The following is a 9942-nucleotide window of genomic DNA, read 5'->3' on the forward strand; positions in this document are numbered from 1 at the left end:
TATGTAGTCACATTTTTATTTCAAAAGTTGAAATTAGTACTTTCTCAAATTCAGTTGTATTCCTTTAAATTTCATTTTGAAATGCTCATATTCAAGAACAATATATAGTGATAAAAGTAAAATCTATTTGAATCTATGGTAAGAAAATTATAAAAAGTGATGACAAAATGCATTTCTTATTTGATACATCTCAAGTATTTTAACTTGGTTCACATTTAATTTGGTATACAGAAACAACCATTAAACTCTTATTGTAAAATCATTAAATACACACACACACAAATTAATTACACAGAGAAAAGTGGTAGAGAGCTATGCCTCACAATTTACAAAATCTCAATTAGCTAGAATTCAAACAAGAAGAATATAACACGTTTGTGATCTATTCAGTTATTTTTCTTATTTTTCGCCTGTGATTTCCCCAATACTTGCAAATGGGGTAGTAGATATATAACATATTTTTAAAATATTTTTTGACAAAGAAGTATGAAACTAGGTATGAACAAATCATCATTTTCTCATTACATTTTAGTAAGCACGTATTTTGCTTAACAGAATTACTGAGCACTCCAAAAGACAAGAAACTTCTTTCACATATATTCAATATGTGACATCACCACATTAATTGTCTTAGTGCTTGGGCAGTTTCTGGTTAGGAGAGGGAGGTGACAATGAAATTGAATCATTCCAGACATGGAAATAAAGAGAATCAAGGTATCTTCTCAGAATCAATCCACACGTGTGTGCACATACACACACATGCACACAATGACTAGGTCAAAATATGAAAAAAAAATGTAGTAAAGACAGAATGAACAAGAAAGAATAAGGATGGAAACTAAGAAATTAAAAACTACTAACAGTGTAACAGTAACATTCAGCCCTATGTGGGAACATTTGCATTATGACCCACAAGAAAAAGCAAAAATCAAATCAGGTATCTGTGACAATTTCTGGTTATTGTACTTATCATCCACTTAATGATGAAGATTATAGCTGCCAGATCTGGCTAGCCTAGATTGTTTCCTCAATAAATTAGATTCTTGGTCAAAGAGGACAAATTTCTCAGCCAAAAAGAGCTATTCAGTCACTGGACTATGAGGAACCAGAGTACTACTTCCGGACTTTTAAACAAACTTTTAAGGTCTGCACGCAAGAGTGTGTGAGGAATGCCATCACATCTATTAGGGTCCTCTCTAGGAAATGTTCATCCTAATGAATGATCTTGAGTCTTTAAGACATTGTGACACTATATTGCACTGTGGAAATAAAAATGAAGTTATTAAATATTTGCATCATCCAATTAGCTCTTCTTTTCAATACCATGCTGAACAAGGAACCAGCTGATGTCTTTTTTAAAAAAATATTTTTCTATGAAATTTGACCTCCAGGAAAAAGATGTATTTTTTGTAAGATAGGAGCAATCTGGTATGTATGACAGTAGTCTATTAAAAACAGTAATTTTGTTATTCTAGTTTATATAACAATCTCTTATAGGCTTTAGAGGGTCCAGCTTTGAGTGATGGCCCTGATCTCATTGCATGGACATCATCAAGGTTTTCAACCTCTAAAACTGAGGTAAAATAAATGTATATTCAAATTGGCAATCAATCAATAGTCACTAAGAATGAGAGCTATGTTTCATTTCACTTTATTTTATATATGCTTATAAATGGAGGATTAATAAAGCCTACCAATTGTATCCAGATTTATTTAATCCTAGAGATAAGGATCAATGGAAGCATGTCTATAACTGACTGCTTCTCTTGTCCTAATCTATTTATTTCCAGTTTATGTAAGAGTTCTTTTGGACACTCCATCAGCAGCTCTATTTCATCATGTTTCACAGAAGCCAAAATGTTCCACTGGATATACGGTACTCACTGTAACTTATTTACATGATCATCATTCTAAATACTAGGGCTTCAAGTCAGAGTTACCTTTTAGCTTTTTCTTTAACAGATCATGAGATATGGGAGACAGACAGAACTAGGTTCTATAACTACAGGCAATTTCTTTCACATCTCTCAGCCTTTATTTCTTTGTGTATAAAATGGGGATAATGACAGAGCACTTACAGTACTTCTGTGGAGTAAAAAATGAGATGATGTCTGCATAAAGCTGAACAGGGTGCTGGCTGAAAAGGAAGGCTCAATAAATACTCAAATAAATTAGGAGTACATTATAATCTTGATATAACTGGGAAGACACGTGTGCCACAGTTATGCCAGGAAGATAGATGGCATTTTTCTTTATCAAAATAAGAAACTGTGAAATTTTCATGGAACAGTGCCTTGAGAATAACATGCAGGAGGACCGTGAACATAAGAGTGTTATTATATCAGGTATCATTCTCTGCAGACGCTGCAAACATTGGGTGAATATTTATCTCTACATACAATGGGACAAGATTCATCACTGAATGTAGAGAAAAATTGAATGAAGAGTGTCACCATTTTTAAAGCAAGAAGTCTTCAAATAGAAATGATTTTGAATTGGACATATGTCACGGTGGTTCCAACCTCATAACCACAAACTGTTTTAGCTATATCAGAGCAGTCTCACAACAAGTTAGAGCTGAATGGAATCTCAGATGTCATCTGAATTTTTTCTTTCACAGTTGAGGTTAATGAATTAGAATAGTAAGGCTCGATCTGTAGTCACCCTGTTGTTAATGCCAGTGCCTAAGCTGAGGCTTGCTCTCCTCTCTCCTGAGTCTATGGTCTTTCCTTTCATTCTTCCACTCAGTCTCCTAAACCTGACACTGAATCTCAACAACCCCATGTCTTACATCTCTCCCTATTAAACTTTATTCTAGGATCCACTGGTATTTTCTTGACTCTAAATACAATGTAATAATGTATCTTTAAAGTCCAGGATATCAAACATGGAGGTCTAACGAGAAACATGTTCAAGTAATAACTTCCACATATTTGTGGTCAGATATTTTTATCTATTAAAAATATTACTCTTTAAAAAATTTAGGTCTACTAAGTGCTGATTATATATTTTAAAACTAATTTTATTTCCGTGAAACATATATTATACAATACATATAAGATTTTGAAATGATGAGTGATCTTACAAAATAGTACATTTTTGCATGAGGTATAGGTTAATTTGATAATAAATTAACACCTTTCTGTTCATAGTATCTCCCTGTATTAAGTAGCTACTAAAATTGTAATGACATTAGAAACTGTGTATATGAGAATTTTTCCTTCCATATAGAAAGCCACGGTGTTAACTGAATACAAAATTGATCAAAGTGATCTTTGGTAGGAAAAGAATCATGAGAACTAGAAAAGATAGATTACTATAAATATCATTCACAATTTCTTTCAGGTCTTATATATTTATTGCTCATTTACTCAAATACATGCTAACAACTTTAAACCTTCTATACTGTGTTAACTTCATAATCCATGGTTCTTGCCATTCAGACAAATATTTTGATTTTTAGAAAATAGAAACACCTCCATATAGTTTCTCTATGCACAGTGTACTATCAACTGAGCTGTCAGGTATTTTGAAATTTAGTAAACTTTCATGACATACAGCCAGATACTCTAATTTTCCACATGAGAAAGCTGAGGCCCAGAGGGCTAGGTTAATTTGTGGCAGAGTTAGAACTACTATTTAGGGCTACTGGCTCAATATTCTTTGAGGATACCATGATGACTATATGTATAGTTTCTGATCTCTATATCTATTCCTCAAAAGGTTTTATTCAGTATTTAGTTTCTTTTTGTTCAACTCTCTATCACTTTTATGGAAAAACCTTTGGCAAGGGAAGAAAAACAAAGTTATTAAGACAAGCAAACAAACTAAAATCTAACTGTAGTAACCACAACACAATCCTCTATTATGACAAATTTGAAAGGAAGAACTCAGAATAATGTTATTTAATCGGGTAAACTATTAACATTTTTTTCTGTACACCTCCATAATTTTGTTTGATCATCTCCACTTCGAAGGTTTTCTCTCCAGGACTCAGTCTATTTCTACCCATCCTTTGAGACCAAGGTCAACTAGTACCTTCTCAATTAAGCTTGCCTTGATTTTGTAGTAATAAATTATTACTAAAGTTTTCCAGCACATTTTTTAACCACTCATACACTGGTACCTGTATGTGCCTACCACATACTACATAATCAAATACGACTTTTTCCCCTTTCACCTCAATTTTGTACTCATTTGAGGGCAAGGATTACATCAGGTATATCCCCTCTCCCTCATAATCACAGCTACCCTAATGTTGTGCATGTTCAATAAAACATTCTCTGAAAGAAAAAGGCAGCTGTCATGTTTAAAGGGAGGGGCAATCTAGTAAATTTAAGTAGAGCAGATTTGTCTCAACTATTAATAGTTTATATAAAGTAGTTACAGTAAATTGGTACAATCTTCTAAGGTTTCAAAGTAAGATAAGTGTTCTGAATTATCCATTCGAAATTATAAACCCTTTACATTCCATACTTAAATATACTTTCATTGAAGCTGCTAAAAGATAAAATGCATGCCCTTAAAAACGTGGGAAGGACAAGCAAGAGACATTACATGGAACTAACTTAAATGAGAAAGAGCGTGATAATTTTTTTCCAAGGCTTTGTGTTTGAGGTAGGAAAAAAAGCAGTGTGAGACTAGCAGTGCCACCAGCCAGAGGTGGCCAGTACCTCTGATGGTAGAGCCCATAATGTGAGTACTCTGCCCACGCCCCCTTAGGAAACACCTTCACAAGCTGAAACCAGCTGTTGGGAAACACTTGTGTCACCAACGGGAGTCAGCCCTGTCAGCATGTTAATGCTGCAAGAAGAAGCTGTCAACCAATGATGAGTGTGGACTTGGTAGGTGACTATTCCAGTGGTTTGGGCTTGTTCAGAATAACTCTCAGGAGTATATTCTACCATGTCTCCAGAATGCCCTATCATTCTGAGCTCCAGTTGTGCACAATGGCAGCATGCTTTATATCACATCCTTGTGCTACCTGCTCTTCCTCTCATTTCCTCAATCTTATACTATAAATTCCTGGGATCACGGGTCATTTCCCAATGAACTATTTGCACGCAAATATTTTATTTATTTAATTTATTCATTCATTCATTCATTCACAGCATGTTCTTCTAAGAGAAACACAGACAGTGTCTTTTGTTTATGACGCATGTCAGATAAAAATGTTGTGGTTATTTCTATTAAAAATGCTCATTTTGAAAAATCTCACTTTGGTCTTATGAGTCTTTTTTTATATTCACAGTCCATAAAGGCCTTCATCGGCTAACATGTTTCTTATCTAGTTTGGAGTCCAGAGTTGCCTCTTTTCATGACATTTGTAGATGACCCCATAGATATTGTTACTCACATGGCCTTCCAATTACAGGTACTGGCAATTATGCAGCCTGACAAACCACACTTCAGGCTCAAAACAGAAATCTGAAAAACTGAAATACAATGTATAAAATATAAACAAGAATAACAAAGCTGGAGGCATCATGCTACCTGACTTCAAATTTTAATAGTTAAAGCTAATTTCAGTTATAAAGCAGTTACTATCTAGATAAGTTCAGAGAGATCCTTATTATAAATTATTTAATATCAAAAAAAGTACCAAGCCTCAAACTCATACACAGACACCCACACCCACACCCACACCCACACCTCCCACACACACACATCACAATTTTGTTCCTTATGAGTTGAAAAGTCAGGAATAAATTTGTTGAAAATTATCTGGGATTCAAAGGAAGGAAAATATGGGGTGCTTTACTGATTAGCACTCTGAATTGTTAATTACGAAATTTTATAGCTATAACTGAAATTTACTTGACTGTTAGGTAAGAACATTGACAAAGCAAAGTGATTTTCCTCTAGAAATGTGACCTGGTCTTTTACAAAACACACTCTTAGGCCAGGATTATCTAATGCCCCATCAGAAGCAAAGAGACAAATTTACACTTGGGCAAGTAATTTCTATCCTCAATTTGTAAAGGCAATTCTGGAATTTTTTTTTTTAAATAGAGGCTGGAGTCTCATTATGTTTCCCAAGCTGATCTGGAACTTTTGGGTTCAAGTGATCCTCCCAAAGTGCAGGGATTACAGTCATGAGCCACCGTGCCCAGTGTCATTCCTGACTTTTCTATACAAAGTCTTTACTTGGTAGGCACTCGTCTGTAGTAACTCAGTTTGAGTATCTTTAGAATATGTTTAGAATTTCCTTTTTGTAACAAGAAAAGATGGTAAGGAATAATATTATCCTATTTGCATTTCCGTAAAGCAGAATTCTATAGCTTAATATTTAATCTTTTTGAAAATAAAATTAAATGTTCATCTGTCAGATTTAATTAAAGTTGCACTAGTAATTGCACTATTTCATTAATTTTTTAATGGAAATATTGGTAGTACTGTTTTAGGAACTTGTTACTGACGATGTCATTAACAAAATGCCTAGTTGGATTAGATGATTCATTTGGTTTCATTTTCTAACTTTTTGCTTATTTAAAATGCACCTTACTCGTTCTATCTGGCAAAAGTCTTTACAAAATGTATGGTTATAGAACCAAGGTTAGTAAATACACATAGGCTGGTGGATCAGAGACCATGACACTGTGTAACAGCAATGAAATGTTCACACATTTTTCTTGCATAATTCTTGGATACTTTAAAAAGCAAAACATTGTTCAAATTGTTTTGATTCTAAAAAATCATTCAACTGCTGGCAATAAGACTCCAGGCAAGTAGTTTTACGGATTGTAATTATACATAGAAACTATTCATCTGCTTTCATTTTATTTGCTTGTAAGTTAACATGGTTTCAAAATTAAAAGCCTAGGTTCCCAAAAGAATGTGGAAGTGTTAAAATGTGTGTAATTATGCAAACATTTTAATGCTATTTTCTGCATATCTATTGTTTAAAAATATTTTTAAAATTTTAATTAACATTTTGCTTGCTTAATGCTTTTGTGATGAATTAATTAAAATTATTTAGTAGTTAAAAAAAAAAAACTACAAGGCTACAGTAATCAAAACAGCATGGTACTGGTACCAAAACAGAGATATAGACCAATGGAACAGAACAGAGGCATCGGAGGCAACACAACACATCTACAACCATCTGATCTTTGACAAACCTGACAAAAACAAGCAATGGGGAAAGGATTACCTGTTTAACAAACGGTGTTGGGAAAACTGGCTAGCCATGTCCAGAAAGCAGAAACTAGACCCCTTCCTGACACCTTACACTAAAATTAACTCCAGATGGATTAAAGACTTAAACATAAGACCTAACACCATAAAAACCCTAGAAGAAACCTAGGCAAAACCATTCAGGACATAGGCATAGGCAAGGACTTCATGACCAAAACACCAAAAGCATTGGCAACAAGAGCCAAAACAGACAAATGGGATCTAATTAAACTCCAGAGCTTCTGCACAGCAAAAGAAACAATCATTAGAGTGAACCAGCAACCAACAGAATGAAAAAAATTTTGCAGTCTACCCATCTGATAAAGAGCTAATATCCAGAATCTATAAAGAACTAAAACAGATTTACAAGAAAAAAAACAAATCCATTCAAAAGTGGGTGAAGGACATGAACAGACACTTTTCAAAAGAAGACATATATGAGGCCAACAAACATATGAAAAAATGTTCATCATCACTGGTCATTAGAGAAATGCAAATCAGAACACATTGATATACCATCTCATGCTAGTTAGAATGGCAATCACTAAAAAATCTGGAGACCACAGATGCTGGAGAGGATGTGGAGGAATAGGAACACTTTCAAACTATTGGTGAGAGTGTAAATTAGTTCAACCATTGTGCAAGATAGTGTGGCACTTCCTCAAGGACCTAGAAATAGAAAATCTGTTTGACCCAGCAATCCCATTACTGGGTATATACCCAAAGGATTATAAATTGTTCTATTATAAAGACACATGCACAAGTATGTTCACTGTGGCACTGTATACAATAGCAAAGACCTGGAACCAACCCAAATGCCCATCGATGATAGACTGGACAGGGAAAATATGGCACATATATACCATGGAATACTATGTAGCCATAAAAAACGATGAGTTCATGTCCTTTGTAGGGACACAGATGAACCTGGAAACCATCATTCTCAGCAAACTGACACAAGAACAGAAAATCAGCCACCACATGTTCTCACTCACAGGTGGGTGTTGAACAATGAGAACACATGGACACAGGGAGGGGAGCATCACACATTGGGGTCTGTTGAGGGGGATTAGGGGAGGGACAGCGGGGAGTAGGAAGGTTGGGGAGGGTAACATGGGGAGAAATGCCAGATATAGGTGATGGGGGAATAGAGGCAGCAAACCACACTGCCATGAATGCACCTGTGCAACAATTCTGCATGTTCTCCACATGTACCCAAGAACCTAAAGTGCAATAAAAAAAATATATATATATATACACACAAGGACCCTTCACAAGATGGTGCTGAAAGCGAAGAAGGAAGCTCCTGTCCCTCCTGAAGCCAAAGCCAAAGCGAAGGCTTTAAAGGCCAAGAAGGCAGTGTTGAAAGGTGTCCACAGCCACAAAAAAAAGAAGATCCACACGTCACCCACCTTCCAGTGGCCCAAGACACTGCGACTCCAGAGGCAGCCCAAATATCCCCGGAAGAGCACCCCCAGGAGAAACAAGCCTGACCTATGCTATCATCAAGTTTCCACTGACCACTGAGTCCGCTATAGATAAAAGACAACAACACACTGTGTTCACTGTGGATGTTAAAGCCAACAAGCACCAGATCAAACAGGCTGTGAAGAAGCTCTGTGACATTGATGTGGCCAAGGTCAACACCCTGATTCGGCCTGATGGAGAGAAGGCGGCGTATGTTCGACTGGCTCCTGATTACGCTGCTTTGGATGTTGCCAACAAAATTGGGATCATCTAAACTGAGTCCAGTTGGCTAATTCTAAATATATGTATATCTTTTCACCATAATACACACACACAAAAAAAAAATAAATAAAATATACTAATGCTGCAAAATTTGATTCAAAAAGAAAATTATTTGTCCTATTAATCTAGATATAGAAATTACTTTTTTGTGAGTATCAAAAATCTGGATTGGGAAAACTTAAAAATGGCATCATGTTACATTTTAGGTGAGTGCTGATTCAAGGAAGATTTTATCATACAACTGCAAATTGTAGGTAGGTTATCAGACGAATTTGAATAATGTTTTGTGTGTAAATCTTTTAGATTTTATAAATATGCTACTTGAAAACTGGCTTTCCAGTTTAAAAAATGTGTATCTTATATCCACAGCAGGACAGTATATTCCCTCATTTGTAGACAATAGATGCATATTTTCTTTCATTCATTAATTGTATACATTTATGCATTCAAAAACATAAGCTCAGTACCTAACATTGCTGGCATTCTGCTAATAAAGAAATAGGAATGGTCTATGTCATCCCCAGTTTTATAATCTAGATTCTTAAAACTGAGTTTCTTATCACAAATCCTGAGGAAATACAAATGTCAAATTTTACTTTAGTTATCTAAGAGATTTTATGAGAATATATATGAAACTTGAGTAAATATAGCTTTTAGGTAAAAATATGAAATGTTATGGAGATAGTTGTTCATAGATTTATGGAAGATCTTGCCATTAAGAATAAAGTTATAGCAGAATTATCTTGTACCTTGGGCATTTATTAAAACAACAAGATATCTTTGAATTTATTTTGTCCTAAAACATTAATTGCAACAGATTTATGAATGACCTAATTCTATATTAAGCTTTAGCAATAAAAACTTTATTGCAACACTTGTTATGAGAAATATGACATAAAATTTTTAAAAGCAATTCTCAAATATTGTGTTTATTGTCTCTGCCTTGAAAAGTATATTTTTCCATGATTAGCATGCCTATGTAATTTTAAGCACTTCTCCTGTTTATGTTAAATTGTA

At 34.7% G+C, this 9942-nt stretch overlaps 1 pseudogene; it reads left to right on the forward strand.

Annotated features, from left to right (window-relative positions):
• Nucleotides 1–8454: 8454 nt before the first annotated feature.
• Nucleotides 8455–8917, forward strand: LOC105727351 (large ribosomal subunit protein uL23-like; annotated as a pseudogene).
• Nucleotides 8918–9942: the final 1025 nt, after the last annotated feature.

Source organism: Aotus nancymaae, unplaced genomic scaffold (genome assembly GCF_030222135.1).
Source record: "Aotus nancymaae isolate 86718 unplaced genomic scaffold, 86718_ANA_hifiasm-v0.15.2.pri h1tg000006l, whole genome shotgun sequence".
NCBI classification, from domain to species: domain Eukaryota; kingdom Metazoa; phylum Chordata; class Mammalia; order Primates; family Aotidae; genus Aotus; species Aotus nancymaae.